We start from the raw sequence: 17,933 nt of genomic DNA, 5'->3' as shown, positions 1-17,933 counted from the left end.
AGTTTTCGTTCAAGATCCCGGAAGAAGAAAGAAGAACAAATGATGCTATATGAACAGATCGATGGATTGATGAAGATCGATATCTCCTGAGGGTCCGTAGGGGACAAGGAGGGAATGAGGAAATATGAATTTTGTGATCAGTTATGTCCCCTATCGTAGACCCCAACGGCTCCATGTGCATGCTATAAGTACATGTATGTTCCCTCCAGTTCCAGTTATGAAGACGCAAATACATGTGCGTCCACCGTCAACATGTCCTCTTTCAGATCCGCCATGAATGGGTCAGATATTCCATTCCTAAGTATGAAAGGCCACCGACTTTATGTGGTTCACTTTCCACATTTTACAGATTCAGGCGAGTAGGCCCTGAATTTTGCCATCGAGCCTTTTCCTGCCTTCTGCCTCTGAAAGCTCCAGTCCGAGCCTGCATCTGTATCCATGAACTTTGTCCTACTCCCGGCGCGGCTAAAGGTGCCTGATCCAGCCTGTTGCCTGCCAAAAACTGTATTTCACCTTCAAGATTATCTGCTCCGCTCCTCATCCGATGCATTCCTGTCTAGTAGTTTAGGTAAACATTCTTCCAGCTATAGTGCAAAGGGCCAGGCCTCACTGTCCTCATGCAAGTAATTCATAGCCCCTGTTACCATGGAAGATTTCTGCCCCCTCGCATCTCATGTAGACACTTAGACGCTTGTACACGCACTAGCAGTCAGTATAGAATAGATTCTGTCCGAGAGACCTTTCCTTTTGGATAATACAGTTCTTTAAACATAAGATATTAGATATGATTTGGGATTAGGTTGACATGACCCCTCAGACTTCTGTCTCCACATGTAGAGCTAAATGTCAAGCCCCTTTCACCCTCTAGTTGCACGTCAATCACACGTCATGCGGCTGCGCGCGCATCTCTGCTAAATATTTTCTGCTGACATTGCAGGATTCTCTTATGGATGCACCCACTTGTGACATCATGTTTAATGACGTATTTAGTTACGCCTATGTTTACGCCTTTTTTCATTACGTATGTGTATCATTATCTGTACTATCAGTTGTTACGCCTCTTGCATCTGTCTTAATGTAATACTTTTCATATAAATATCATTACTTGTCAATAATGTATTGCCTTCCTTCCTGAACCTTCATGGTGATGGAATTTGAAGCCTACAGTTCGAACTGTAAATTCCTTTGTAGAGGAATAAAGCCTTTTAGAACCTCTAATACCACGGATTCTGCCTCTTATATTTACTGAGTTATTCTTACTAGACTTTACCGCATAAAAAATAGCACCGGTAATGAAATATTTACCACAGGGAGACCAATGTTGCCCCATCCCAACTTTCCGGGTGGATGTGACAGTAGCACAACAGATCCAACCACTGCCAGCGGTTATATTTGCAAAGTCCCGGCAGCAACCTACATCCACAACAACCTCAGTAGAAGTAGGAACTACAGAGTCAGAGATTCAAACATCAAAACACCCAACTACCGACAGTTAATCCGATATTGGCAGTGGCACCAGCATCAGAAAGTTGACCTCCCCATGTTGGGATTTCATTTTGCTAAGCCAGAAGGAGGCAAACATTTCCATATGGTCCATTTGCAGAAAAAGTGTTAGTCGGGTTAAGCTTGGTACAAACTATGGTACCGCATGACAAACAACAACGCATTTGAGAAAGCACCATATGATCTGTTGGGAGACACACCTTAGCGGCCAAAAACCGGCAAGTGTTGTTGGAGAAGGGGATGAAAGCCAGCTGAGCAGGAAATCCAAATCTGATATGATCATGGTGGAAGGAGAAGAAGAGGAAGACATCTTCATCAAGCAGAGCAGCCCTCTCCCCAACAATGCAGTAGTATCGCCCACATCAGCAACATCACAATGGCGCAAGACTCAGGTTGAGACACCAAGGCAACAGAGGACAGTGACTGCCCCACTGAAAAGCACATTGAGCCTTCCACCACCGACTGGTTCCAAGAAGTCACCTGCATCAGTGACATCAGGAAAGAAAAAAAATGAGGCTACTAATCCTGCCATGTTTAGGCCAGAGGAGCAGTATGAACACAACCACCCATTGGCACGTTGTATAACGCAAAGCAGACTAAAATGTTAGCGTTGGACCTCCTTTCTTATTCTTTTATTGAAAGGGTGCATTTTCTTCAATCTGCGTCAGCCATTTGCCCAAAATGGAAGTTTCCAGCTGGTCCTATTCTACCAGAGTTGCTGTTCCAGCATTACATCAAGATCTGCTTGAATTGCTTGGACAATCTTTGCAGCAGAGTGCTGTCTACACTATCCACCTGACAACATACATGTGATCTCTTTTGTGCGGGCTAGAGAAAAAGTATCTTCAGGTATTGACACTGCTGAGATTTTTAATGCTGCTTGGAAGCATGCTACAGTAGTGATGTTCGCAATGGAGAAATTCCATGCAGCTGCAAACATTTAGGAAGACTGTAAAAACAAGCTCTTTGAATAGCTGTGACCAAGAGGGCTTAAGATTGGATGTATTGCCACGGACAATGGCTGTAATATAGTTAAGGCCATTGCCGATTGTGATTATTTTAGGGTTCTGTGTTTTGTGCACTGCAACAACATCATTGTACTGGAGTTTCTCAAAAAAGAAGACCAAGTAAGCAACTTACTGTCACCTCCCGAAGATTCTGCACTCATTTCAGCCATTCATTTAAGGCCCGTAAACAGCTGAGGGTCATTCAGCATGATAATAGAATGCCTTTTAGAGCACTCATACAGGAGGTGCCAACTCGCTGGAACTCCACTTATTACATGCTTGAACATCTATTTGAGCAGTACAGACCTATCAGTGAATACGTCATGTAGAGAGGAAATGCAACTGCAAAAGTCATGATTATTGAGATGGACAGAGATGCTGCTTCCTTTTGAGGTGTTCAAATGGGAAGTAAGCAAAGAGGACAGTACAATGGGCCAATTTATTCCATTGTTACACATGCTACAGATACAGCTAAAGGAGGTGTTGGCAATGTATGCAAGCTGTGGAGGAAAAAAGATGGATATCATTTGGTGGAGAGCTAAATCCTTCAAGTGCAAAGAGACATTGTGTCCTCTAAACATTATATCTATGCCACAATTCTTGATCACAATGAGCTAGAAAAGGAACGGTAGCGAATGAGAGGCCCACTAGTCCAGGGCACACGTCCTGTGGTGCAACCTTCAAATTCAGAGCCTGAAGGCAGAGCTGTTGGCTCACAGCAGCCAAAACCAACACCAATAACAACATCAACAACACCAAGACCAGGAGCATCAGCCCCCAAATCTGCAACTGAGTGGTTTCTACTAGCAGGGCAACAGAGGTCTACTTTCATCAAAACCCATTGCTGTATTTGTATGAGAAGAGGAACCAATGGCCACTGACCAGCAGTCTTGCAATAAACTATCTGGCTTGCCCTGTAGCCAGTGTTTCTACTGAGCGAGTTTTCAGTGCTGCTGGTGCATTTCTCACAGTGAGAAGAACCAGTCCCTCGACCCAAAACATGGAGAGATTAACCATGATCAAAATAAATCTGCACTTTATGCCACCAGAGGAAGATGACAGAGGCTTAGGTCATGGAAGTAGTGTTTTAGGTGAACTACGTCTGGGCAAATCAACAGAGTTTGAGGATGAGTTCTACTACTCTTAGATACATTTTTATTGCTGGATTGGAATTGTAATGGCATGCAGTCAGTGAAGATTCTCAACTCACCCTTCAACGCCATTTTCCCTCAAACCAGACATTGGACGGACAACACAAACAAATGTGTGCCTGCCTCCAACCGTTGGCCGTGACTATCTATGCTTTTCTACAATAGAGGGAATGCTCCACCCACATGTGATATTTATAATTTGATTTTCACTGGCAGTTTCAGTGCCTTTTGAACAAATGGAGGATCTGCATTTTGCAATGTACCACCAATTGACCATTGTGAGCACAGCCGAATAACAGGTAAATGCTGGCATGAACTGCATGATGTGTGATTGTTGTTTGTTGTGATGTGTGAACTCTTTATGATATTTCATTATCAATGTGTTTAAAATAGATTGAGAAGAGATGCGACGATTCAAATGCTGGCAGGCAGTGCGATACTGGGTGTTTGTTTGCTACGCTTAATGTGTAAGTAATGAACTTGAGATTCCCAAAATGTTGGCGGCCTACCGGCCGCTGATAAAAATTTAAAAAAGTTTCCATGAAGGTTATTTTTTCCCTTTCCCCATTGAAAGATAGGATAGCAAGATTTCTTCACCGAGTCCAACTCTACTCCACACAGTCCACACTCCACACTGATTTTGTTTTATGATTGTTTTATATCCTCCTCAAAGACTCATACGCTACTAGTCCCTTAGAAAATGCAAGTTTGCAAACACAAATCTAGTCTACATAAAAAGTGACTCAATTTTTCCCTTCTTGTAGTTCAATAACACAATTGTACTACCAACGGCTGATCTATTTCATTTTGAGTCATGACTGAGCCGGGACACTGTTGATACAGACTTAGACACCATACTAAGGATCAGACTCAGGAGAATTAAAGATGATGGAGCGAATCAGGGTGTGGGAGTGAGTGTGACTTCTGTGAGAACTGCCATCAGAATAAGATGGAAGTTTTCAAATTCACTGAAACCAACCGATTTAGATGATGATGACTTTGAAGTGGCCTAATGATATACAACAGCACCAGACCTACACAAATCTGTGTAGTGGTAGTAAAGGTGTGTTAGTGGTGTGACTGACAGTGGTGTGTTGATTTTCCAATCGTATGGGAAAATGCTACTTTGCTGTGTTTGTGTGCTCACTGCTCAGTGCTGTCAGGCTCCAATTCATCATTTAATCTCAAGCTAAGTGGCGGTTGGGTGGGGCGGCTTGTTGTTAAGGTAACAACCAGAATCAGACATTTAGCCAGGCTGCCTCTGAATGTTCTCTTCCTGTAACACTCCTACGTACAACGTTTCACTTTACTTCTTGACACCTCAATGTCATTTTTGCTTTCCAATCTACAGATCCTGGCTTTTACCCTGCGTTATTCTGAAAAGCAATGTAACATACTCATACTTACCTTACCAAACTGTATCCATCAGGCACTCAAGAATGATGGACAGTCCAATTGGAATGCACATGCAACTCCCAATTTGGCAATATAGTAGCTTTTTTCTCTTTAGTCATTACAATTTGTGTGTTGTTTATGTTTTTACTTGACTCCTACAGATATTTTAATATTATTGGATATATTTAAAAGCTCAGTATTTATAGAACATAATGTAACTTGGGTCTCTATGGGAACAGGCAGACAATTTGATTTGTTTTACTTGTACTAGTACTCATCATCATACATGTGTTTCCTATTCCTCCCATAACAGATTTATGATGGTTGGCTGCAAAGATGAATGTGTTGTCTTTGTGTAGTGTATGTCTTTGGCAAACCTTTCACTCAAGTCCCCTTCCCACCCATTTATCGAACCCCTAACCCTCTTCCGCCGGGCTGTGTGATTTATTATGAGGTTTGACTAAATTAAAGTTGAACCATTAATTAATCACACACATGGTGGGGCTTATGTAGTGAAAGCAACACCAACTCAAGGCAGGGAGAGGATCTTCTTCTGCTCTAAATATACCCCACACTGGCAATATTATACATATTAGATTGCCCACCCATGCACACCAGTCAATATTTACATTTTTCATAATTCATAATTGCCAGAATCATCATCCTTCCAGCACTAAAGGTTACGATTTTCCACTTTATAGCTCTAGTTGACTTCAGTTTGTGACTATTACTAGCTCAACATTCATTTTACTTTAACATTGCTTATCATGTTTTCTCTAGTCATACTTTAGTCTTCCTCTGGTGGCTGTCTCAATTTATTTGCAAAGCTTGCATATAAAGTGTTATTAACTCAGTACCTTCAGAAACCATGCAGGCATTGATTTGCCTAATCACAGGTAGGAGAAGAACTGTGGGGGATCTTTGATCTATAATGATATATAGACTAAGGAAATTCACACACCCACACCTCACAGAGTCCAAAGGGGTAATATATTTGCAGACTAGGAGGAGAGAGTAGCAGGAAAAGTGATGGTACCACATAACTGTGTGTTACACTGTGGCAAATTTTGAAAACTGGCTGTGGGCCTGCTTGGCAGTGGAAACAGTGTGAAGTAAAAGAGTAAACCCCCAAAATTTATTTGAAGCAGCTGTACCACACACTTATCACTTTTGTCTTTTCCTATCAAGGCCATGCTCTGTTAAATCAAATGGTCACTTTCACCTTCTACCTGTCTACAACAAGGCAGATGAATAGTTACTAATATATGAATGATATACGGCATGATGTGAGGTACTACTATTGTAACCATGCAGCCGTTAGGCCACCCATGGCTGACACTGGCGAAATACCATTGGTAGGGGGTAGACCTCGGGGGGAGGCGATTGATGATGATGAGTGGGTAGGGTTACATAATATGTGTTGTGCTTGAGATCTACTGTGAGTCAATGGGGAAGTCTGAACTACAACCTCACTCAAACCTTTGAATCAAGACAAAAATCTTGACTAAAAAAATCCGTTTTTCTCTTCTTCCCAGTGATTTTTCCATTTTTTATGCATTTTTCTTCTACCAATATTTTTCTCTTTACCCATGACTTTGCTACTCAGTCAACATTTAAGTTTGTCATTTTCTTCATCCAGTCTTTACTATGAATACTAGTACCATCCATCAGTCCAAACATAGCTATCATTCTCAAAAACCTTTCAACAACATACATTTGTCACTTTAACCACCCATGAGCCTTTGCTTTGACCCATCAAACCGCCCGGAGAATTCCTTTCACCCATACACTTTCACACATGCAGGCAGACATAATTTCTTTCACCTTTCACCTATTCATCACCCACCCATGCATGCATCCCTATCAGCCACCTATATCCATTCTTTCAACCAGGCATCCCCCTCTGCAAGTCATATCACATTTCACCCATTCTTTCTCCTTCCATCCTTTGATACAGAACCTTTCCAAGTAGTATTGGCCATGGGACACATGATAACTGCCTAGTGCCCTGGGAAGTTTATTACCAGGGGCTCTTTTCACTTTCCACATTTGATTCAAAGTTCACCAGATCTCCATTGTGAAGGAGAGACTGATTTGGAAACACCAGTAACTGCGGTTGCATTTTCACCGTCCCAGCAGATCTTGGATCCTGCTGGTGGCAGATCTTAACTTTACACACCATGGTAAGGCCAAAGCATTAAAGTGCCAAAAAGATCCATTGAAGAGATTTAAATGTATATGTGTGTGTGCATCTTTCTTGATGTAGTGTCTTTATGGAACACCTTTTGCTCCTGATAAACTCTGTAGAGCTATGCTATAATATATAGAGTGTTTTGCAATAAATGCTGCTTTAGAATTTTGAATTCACAGTAACACACAGATGAATAAAGAAGTGTATTGCTAAGCTCCATGTGTGGTGTAGTCATTGGTGGGTATCCCCAGCTGGGAAGATGCTCCAGTAGAGTTCTGCAGTATCAGGATAATGTTGTGCTGTGGGCTAAACAAAGCACTCTGAGATACACTCTATATGACATTGACAATGGGAGTAGGAATAGCTACTCCAATTTTCAATGAGAATCAAGCCAATCACAAAATTCCCTGGGAACAAGTCATTTATAAACTTTAACATTGAGTTCTTCAGCAAAGCCAGGATGCCAGCAGCCAATGACAATGCATGCATAAAGAGGAAAATGTCACATTACATAGCACACCAGCCGGTTTAAAACACCTACCATGCCTTTAATCTTACATTATTTATCAGCAGAGATGTGAGAGGCTGGCTGAGTATATGATGTACACTTATGCAAGTAGACACCTTGCACTGACCCAGACAACCCTTATGGTGGCCTAACATAACCTTAGAAACCTTAGAAAGCTCTCTAAGTTGTATCTGTTGAGAGCCACCTTCAGGCTTAGTCCCAAAGGAGTGTAAAGCAGCTTGTTTTACCAGTATATAATCTTTTAGGCATAGATTAAATGAAATAGAACCAAACACTGTTTTTATAACAATATGAATTTATTATAAAACACTCACTAATACATTTAGATATCTCCTAGCTGGAGATATACACAATACACACAATACTTTGCAAAAGAAACATGTAAAAAGCACAGAATACACTGTGGTCACAAGGGGGGTACCAAACTATATACTAAAATATTGGTATGCGAACTACGACTCGAGTCAAGACAATACTCAGAGGACATTGAAGTGCTGGGGACCCAAGGAACCACCCAAGGTGAGTATCTAGGAGACCCACAGAGTTAATGTGCAGTGTAAGAACACAACAGCGTTCTCTGTACAAATCAATGTGTAAGTCACAGTTGCAATTTTAAAGAAAGAGTACCCTTCCCAGTGGAACCTGAAGAAGCACCGTGGAGGAGAAGAGGTTGGAGAGCCACCCCACCCGTGGATACCCTAAGAACCAGGTTAACTGCACATGGGAACATGGGTGCATAGGAGTGAAGTGGCATCAGAAACCGCCTTCAAACCCAATGAAGGACTTCAGAACGATACTGGAGAAGGTGAAAGTGTCCGATGGAACCCAAAGGTGGATTCAAGATGTGAAGAATCTGCAAGCAGAGGGGAAGAGTCTATGCCATTCAGGAGTGACCAGGAGGCAATGAAGGTGAATTTCCACTGATGTCGGGTGTTTTAGCAGAGCTGACGGTGACCTTGGAACTGTAGCCCGATCAGCAATGAACAGAAGCCTTTTCCATTTCGATTCTACATAGCAACAGGTCATTCATGCCCTCCGGAGACATCTGCACCCCACAGGGTCCTGAACCTGAATCATCCAGTTATTACATTCATTGCTGTGTCATCAATACCCTACCACTTGGCATATCTGGAACTCCTATCATGAAGAATATGATCTTTACCCGATTGATCCATCTTCCGTGCGTTGGTGACAGACACATATATTTTGCCCTGGATGTTTTCCAGTGAGCTTTTTCTCCCTCCTCAGATGATGACATGTTTTCTCACACTTCCTAATGTGCATTGGTATTTCATTCCTATCTTAAGGCTTTGATATCCCCATTCTTCTCTTGGTACAAAGTCGATGTTGTGGCTCTTTTCCTGAAGAAGGTGCCCCTGTTCGCCGAAACGTGTGTAGAACATGATTAATTTGTTACCACGTCTACAGATTATCTGACCTTCTGTATCATGTGCCACTAGGCGCAATAATAATACAAAGTGTACTAATAGATCATTTAGCGAGTCCACATTTTTTCATAGTGCAGTATATTTGCACATTTTTTTAACTTGTATATATTTTTTTCACTCATTTTGCTAGTTTTTGTCTTGTAATTTGTCTTTGTACGTTGTTGTTTCTTTTTGAATATGGTGTTTTTATTGATACATGTATGATTAGTTATAATTGTTAGGAGGTTTCCAAACCCCATTAACCTAATATGACATGTTTGTATCAATTTAATTAAAGTATATATTTATTATTTTCACATGTTCTTCAGGTTTGTTTCCTATTATTCATTTAATTCTATTTTCTGGCTGCCAAGAGATATTTCTTCACATGCACTGCAGCTGTGTGGACCAGGCGATGCTATTGAAGACCAGGAGCTGCATACGAGATGTCCCATGTCAGATGTCGAGAGCTGAGTTGTCCGTGACCGGCAAGAGTACCAACAAGCCTTGGCAACTGCAAGCAATGTGGAAGTTGAATATGGTATAATGTCAGGACAAGCAAGATCCAGGGGAATCAGGGCAGGCATGAGCAATCAGGGGAGCCCAAAATAATTCAAAGGTGAACCTCACAAGGACCCAGAGGCCAGAGACACTGGAGTCGCAGGGGACCTCGAGCAGCTCACCAAAGATAAAGGCCCCCGGTACACGTGAGGTAGTGAGGATGAAGATCTTGGTCACTGGAGATGCCTGAGGTTGGGGCTACTTGGAGCTTGAAGATCTTGGTGGAAAGGAAGCCAAAAAGCCTCTGTGAATGTCTCTCTGTCAAATATGATCTCCAGTGGAGACTCAAAGTGTAACTACTAAAGTAAGGACCAATCAACCAAGTCTACCAATCAGGGGGACGTGAGAGGTGGCCTTTCTGTCATTTCACATACATGCCAACCATACACCTACTTTTTCACAGCTACACTAGAACATGTCATTCAAGATCACAATCACCAGGGAGGACACGCTATAGTTTAATGATTATGCTGAGTATATGTGTATATACATTCCCCATTGGGGGGCACATCAATATGAACAGCATAGGATTTCAACAGCCATGTCAGAATACTACTAAATGTCATTCTCCATTCGGCTCCAGGATCTCCTCCATTAAAACCCCCATATTTGTATATGAGTTTGAGGCCATTGCTGCCTCTCCCACCAACCATTGCTCTGCCAGGTCCTGTGTCCCATCTTGACTAACAACTACCCTGAAAGAAGTCTGTGAGGCACTCCCAACCCGACACCTCTGTTTTCCCGAAGGCCATGAGGGAGCTGAATCACCGGACCAGCTGCTTGAACCGGGGGTCTGGCAGTGGGATAAACCCACCTCCTTGTATCTCCAGCCAGACCAACATCATCTCCAGGGTAGTGAAGAAAAGTGATATGTTATCCAGGAGTACTTTCAGTTTCACCATCCCATGGCTCAAACGTTTTGGTTGAGCCCTACAACGATCTCATTCAACTGTTGCACTTTCAAGTATAGTTTGGGAAAATCTGTATGACATAGTTCTCAAATTTGGGATGACCAGACTGTTGAACCACTCGAGGGATGGAGTCCCTGACTCTATAGTTAAGCAGTTTTTCTATCATGGTACATTGGGGAGTCCCCACAGGAGGTTTTGGCCGCAGTGCATGATGAGGTCTCTGTATTTTGAAGAAAGCAGGCAACTGGGTCGAAGCTTGCGATACTGCTTTGGGTTTTTGGGGCTTCACCCCTCATCAGGCAGGCTAGCTTGAATCCAGTAGCACAGTGAGGAAGGGACCCACGTCTGGGCATATCCTTCGCCACTTGGGGCGAACAAAGCAAACAGAATAAGATAATGGATGGAGTGTTCAAAGTTTCCAACCACTTACCCCCAGTCAGTTGTGCTGTGTCTGGGTACTCCTGTTAAAGGGTATTTGTCAATGCATTAAACTCTGGGGCTGTGAATTAGTCGGTTTTGCTGTGCTACATCCCCGCTGCGGCCTGTCCTTTAACATAATGATTATCACTCAGTGGACACAGCCAGGCAAAGCCTTCCCAAACACTCTTCTCCCTGTTTATTGCTGTTAAAGGTTTTGGACGACGTGGTATAACCTCAGGGGAGTCGGGAGCTATTGCAACTGTCTATATTACCTCTCCGTGGTCCAGTGTAGATCTGTGGGGCCCCGGTGCCTGCCACTCCTGATGCGATTGCCCTTGCCTTACAGAACACTCAATCCACTCATACTAAGTAAGGGACGGATTCCATGCATTAGCCAGTAGATGAGGATGGGTAGGTGGAGGGCCCAACTTATCCACAGTTAGTAACCCTCCCCCAAGCAGTCCCCTCAGTGTCAGTTTTGGCTTGGCCCTGTGGCCTCCAGATGTTCCTTACCACACCACCACCACAAGGAGACAATTTCCTGTAGTCCAAGCCTTTTCGCTAACTCTATGCCCCTCCAATGTGGTATCATCCTGGGAGAGCCTCACCACTGAGGCGATCCTTGCCTGAGGCTGAAGGTGTCCAGTTACGGGAAGCCGCACAGTGGCACATAGCAGCCTGCCACCTCTGACGTCACTGCCTTCTTCCAGGGCACCATCAGTGTGCCTTAATTAGGCACTCTCTGTGGAGCCCACTCTAAAAGTACACTATGCCTGGCTCGCTCGTCTGTAAAGTGAGAGGACATTGCAACCTCAAATCAATAGGCTTGCATGGTAGGTCCCAAGAAACACGCAATGCAGCTGGTGACAAAGCCTCTCCTCAGCAGGTTGCACCAAGGTTGGAACTCTATCCAAACCACCTTTCAGCAGGAAAAGTTGTGATTATAGTTCCAGGTGATGGATTGCTCAGATGCAGTAGGAGGTCGTCAGGCTGGGACGGTGCTCGATCGACAACATCCGGGCAGCCATGTTCCCAGGCCACAACCCTGCCGTGGTGTTGACCATTCTACTGTGTACTGTGGAAACTGAATATTTATCATAGCTGTAACTATGGAGGTTCTCTCCAAAAATCCTGCATTCCATTAAGGGTCGATTCCGTTCCAGGTCATACAGCTCTCAGAGAGATGTTCGTAGCCTTAACTTGCAACTCGTACCCTGAGTCGGTCCGTCCTGGTGATGAAGTACGATGCGTATAACTGACAAAAATCCGACCGACATGTAGGCTGTGATTCAAGCTTCATTCTCCGTCTGAGCCGTAAGTCCGAATGCCGAACCGAGTCGCCCGGAAGCAGTATCCACAGCATTTTCCGGCCGGACAAGTACGATGCGCACATCATACGCACCGGATGGGTCGCCACATACGGGACGTCACAGCATCCGGAAAAGAAGCATATCAGGTACGATTCGGGCCAGAACTCAATCCACGGCAACGAGACGGACCAGCATGCAACGGGTACGAGACAGAGCAACAAGCAGCGTGTACGAGACAAACACATCATGAATCCCATCGCGCATGTCATACCAGTACTTTACACCTATGACCGGATCAGGAACCGATGCGGACGGCGCAGACGGTAAGTCAGACACCCACCACACAAACAAACAACACGTACCCGCAAAATGTCACATACACACAGGGGATCCATATCCTGGTCACTAGCAACAGGCCACCGTAGGGGTTGCATGGCCAGCACCACTACCACCCCCACTCATAGGCCCTATGTTGCCCATCACTACTGCCCCCCACCCATAGGGGACCTGTTGCCCATCAATATTGCCACCCCCACCCATAGGGGACCTGTCGCCCATCACAACTGCCACCCCCATGCATAGGGGACCTTTTGCATAGCACTCCTGCCACCCCCACCCATAGGGCTAATGTTGCCCATCACTACTGCCACCCCCACCCATAGAGCTAATGTTGCCCATCACTACTGCCACCCCCACCCATAGGGCTTATGTTTCCCATCACTCCTGCCAACCCCACCCATTGGGCTTATGTTGCCCATTACTCCTGCCACCCCCACCCATAGGGGACCTGTTGCCCATCACTCCTGCCACCCCCACCCATAGGGGACCTGTTGCCCAGCACTCCTGCCACCCCCACCCATACGGCTAATGTTGCCCATCACTACTGCCACCCCCACCCATAGGGCTTATGTTGCCCATCACTGCTGCCATCCCCACTCATAGGTTGGGTGATGCGCCACACATCCATCATACACCAACATTAGGAATGTCAGCAAAATGCATCCCCCCAGCATCATGACAACAGTGTGTAGTCTGTAAAAAATGTCCACAACAGTGATTATGACTTTGAACATACAATGTAACCACCATCTCATGTGTGACCAAAGTGTGGCCTACACAAGACAAGCATCACTAGCACTGTGTCAATGTAAAAATAACACCCTCTCACTGTGTAGAACAAAACTTAAGTGTGGGGTTCCAAACTGCAGCAAATGTTGAGCATTGTGGCGATGGGGTGCAAAATCCCCCTCATCACAGTGACCAAAAGGTACGTGTCATCATGGTCAAAGCTGCAAATGCCAAACAGCATGTATGATTTCTGGTCCCAACACAAGAAACACCTTTGAAGCAAAGTAGTGGTGGTGTCCCATACCCACAGAGAGGTGGTGAGGCTAACAGTGCTGTGAAAACCTAACATACTCTCTGCCATGTGCAGACAAGCACCACCCATGCGGGCTGACAATGCATACAGTGTACAATGACACAAAAGCAGAAGAGACCATCACAAAGCATACACACATCTCGAAAATAGACACATAAATCAAAACAACCTGTGTAGACTGTAGGTGTCAGGTCACAAACTCCCATTCCATGCCAGCAATGGGACCTAACAGCCAGGATGAATGTGCAGAATGCTGTCATATGAATCACAGGGACAGCAGGGTAAATCACAAAACCAACATCCAGATAATGGCCAAAAACAGCAATACCAATGCACGGGTGCAGATGCACAAACACAAACAGGCAACCTCACACAGCACATCTGACACAACATGTGTGTGTGTGTGTGTGTCTCAGTATCCCCAGGCAACTACACAACACATGAGGAGGGCTGAACCACAGTGAGACAGATGTGGACACAGTGCCATACAAAATTAAACCATCAATGGGCCCCCCTCAGTGGGCAATCAGACATTGTGAGATAAGAGGGAGCACAACAGGCACATGTGGCACAATCTTGAATGAACAGCAACTAACACAGCAAGAGACTGACACACAACAGCACCACCCCCAGGGACTAGACATTGGGGTGACACAAGCATGCATGACACGTCCACTGTGCTGACAAAGGTAGATGTTGCACAGACAGTGAAACCCAGACGTGTCCTGTGCCACAAACGTATTTCACACCTCCACAAACACAGATCACTCTGCATGGCCTATCATCCATGGACAAACGGGAGCTAGGGGCCCATCCATGCAAACATTTACATCAGTCCACACTCAACACCACATACCCTGAACTGCACCAATGTGCATCTGTGAAGCACACATGGACAGGTGACATTGCACATGCACCCATGACAAACACAGTAATGTTGGGAGGAACTAAGTTGCACAGACTCATCACACAAGGACAGTTTACAACCCTGGTGAATGACAGACATACTGCAGAGTATGCTGTACATGGCCATGACATCAAAGCTCATGTAACCTTCTAAATACCAGCCACAGTCCCAGGACAATGCAGAAGCCAAGGAGAACCACAAGCCACACATGCTGACACCTGTAAACATTGCAGTCCTGAACAGTACACGAGGGATCAGTCACACACACATACACATGTCTCAGTCACTGAAAGGTACCACCTAGGGACAACTACATGATATTGCGAACAAACAAGTGCCTTGGGGACCCCTGACTGTGTCCCATCTGCGTCTGACCACATTATTACCACTCAGCACTGACAAATCCCAATGATGAAACACCAATTAACAGTAGTGTGTCATGCACCCACACATCTGGTAGCACATGGCAAAGTTTTGAGATGAACACAGTAACACTCAGCAAGCATCAACAAGAGGAACATATGAAGGGAACACTGCCTGTGTATGAAAAGGGATGTGTACACACACACATGCCCACACAACACACACCATGGGCCCAGGCAATGTCACGGAACAACACACTTACTTGAGGGGACTCAACTTCTGTGGAAGCTCAGCTGTGCCAAACACAGTCACAGTCATACATACACAAAAAAATGGACAGTAGACCAACTCGACAAAAGGCACCACACTCAAAAATTGTACCAAACAATATGTTAATATGAACCAGAAATACTCCTGTGTGCAAAACCACAATGACGCCTTCTGTCCAAAGGAGCCTACCCCAATAACAGGGTTGATAGAACAAGTGAAATTGTATCGTGGTTGCAGCACTTCAATTCAATAAAGTCAGATAATCCACATTGAGTCCGTCAGATAATTAAATGTCCTTCTTTATTCATTAATTTGTGATCTTCTTTCTTTCAAACAGAGCACAGCCAACGCGTTTCGTTCTCACAGGAGAACTTCTTCAGGGCATAATTGATTATCGCGAAATTGTGGATATAAATTTCTGTGACTATGTTGTCCTGGTCCAATACGACCTAAACGCCCAATGTTTGTAACTCAACTGATAGGTTGAGAGCGATGTTAGTACCGATCTAAGGTCACTTATAGTATTTTCCAATGGGGTGGTGCTATGATAGTCACCAGTAGTTTTTTATGACATAGTTACAACAGGAGCATCAGCACCTGCACCTATCGTAGATACATTGTGATGTCTATCAGACTTCCCGATAAGCAGAATTCCAGCGGGATTCTGCTTATAGGGAAGTCTGATAGACATCACAATGTATCTACGATAGGTACAGTCACAGTCATGTCAGCAAAACACTTGGTCAGTCAGCCATCAGTTACCACACAATGAAGGGTCTGGTCACAACATCCTGGGTACGGGAGTCTCCCTTAGGTCATCTGCACATAGTCAATACATATGTCAAGCAAGTTTCACAGAGGACCCAGTTGCTCCTACATCAATGATGCCAACAATTACATGTCCATTGGAGATGTGCCCACAGTCAGGGAAATAGACAAATTGGACAATGGGAAGCACATCATATGTGCATGTGTGCAAGCCACAGATGTGACCATGCAAATTAAATGTTTACAGAGATGCCCACAAATTGTTAATCATGACATAACCATTTAGCGGCAAAGGATGATATGGATAACGACCAGAATAGGATACATATCTCAATAACCACATGGAGTAACTCACATCAATACCTTGGTATTCAACATTGGAAATCTAGCATTACAACTGCAAGGTCATGCTAAACATCATCAACATAATGTACAGCTAAATCAAATTCACAAGGAGAAAGAAAAAAGCTTTATTCAGCATTTTTAAAAAGCACAGTCCTTTCAAAACAAAGGTCAATGGCCAGTCCATATCCAAATGCCAAGGAGTGAAGTAGAGTGACAACTGTTACACGTTGCTTACCTGCACTGGTAAGGACAGGGGACCTCCCCTGTGAGGGGCATACATGGGGGCAGGCCAGGCACCGCAGGGACAGCATCAGGGCGCAGCAGGAGGCACTGAAGGGGTGGTGGATGCAGGAGAGTCACTGGCAACTGCAGTGGAGCTGACTGAAGTAGTGGGTGCAGTCACAACTGTGGGGCACAAGTCAGATGGGGTGGGTGCCGGCAAAACTGCAGCGGGCAGGTCAGATGGAGTGGACTGGGACCCCACTGCAGTGCACAAGTCAGGTGGGGTGGTCGTGGACTCCACTGCAGTGCCTAACTCAATGGGAGCGGAATGGGGTTCAGGTGAGGTCGGCAGGACAGAGGGGGACACGGTCCCCACATCAGTGGCACAAACTGTCTGACCGGGGGTGGAAGTGCAAGTGGTTGGGGGCGAGGGCCTCAGCATTTTGGGGATGGTGTATTTGTGGGTGGGGCTACCTGGGGCAGGGTGTGGCGGGGAACCTCTGGAGGGGTGGCCTGGGTGATGGAGGACGGAGACTTTGTTGTGGAGCTGCGGGGCGGGGGTGGCCTCTTGCTCTTCCGGCTCCTGGGGGACTTGCGGGTTGTGGCCTCAGTCTGACTGTGCCTGGGGGAGGAAGTCCGGGTGTGAGGGGCACTCCCCTCTGTGTGTGGGGACTTCCTCTTCCCCTTGTAAGATGGATCTGCTGGGTCGGTGGGGAAGAGGCCAAGGTCACAGAGGAAGAGCCTTTGTGGAGATGGGGTTGCAGGTGAGGCAAGGGAAGGGGGCTGGGAGGGAGGGGTATCGGAGGACTACAGAGTGGTTGTGGATGACTGTGTGTGTGTCTGTAAACCATCCCCTGTGAGTGTGGTATCAGTCCCCTGCGCTTGCTTGTGTGCACGTCTTGACCTTGGTTTGGGTGTTTGTGTGCTGCCCGTGTCTGTGGGTGTGTGACAATGTGCAGGTGTGTGCGTGCTTGGGACAGGTAGTGTGCTAGGAATCGTGGGTGGTGCAGGGGTAGGAGGGGTGCGGGACTGTTGTAGGAGGGACACTGCTGCCATCAGGTAGGAGGCCACAGACTCATTGGTCCTCTGTAGGGCAGACATGCCCGATGAAATGCCCTCCATGAATGACACCAGTTGTGTCAACAGACTGGTGTGTGCATGGAGGACACTCAGCATTGATGTTTGCCCTACATGGATCTGTCAAAGCAAGTCCAGAGACACCTCACTCAGGGCATCAGGGGACACAGGGGCAGGGGGTGCGGTGCCTGGCAC

This window comes from Triturus cristatus, chromosome 2_1, assembly GCF_964204655.1.
Source record: "Triturus cristatus chromosome 2_1, aTriCri1.1, whole genome shotgun sequence".
NCBI lineage: Eukaryota > Metazoa > Chordata > Amphibia > Caudata > Salamandridae > Triturus > Triturus cristatus.
The sequence above is the reverse complement of the archived record's forward strand: the minus strand, read 5'-3'. Positions refer to the sequence as shown.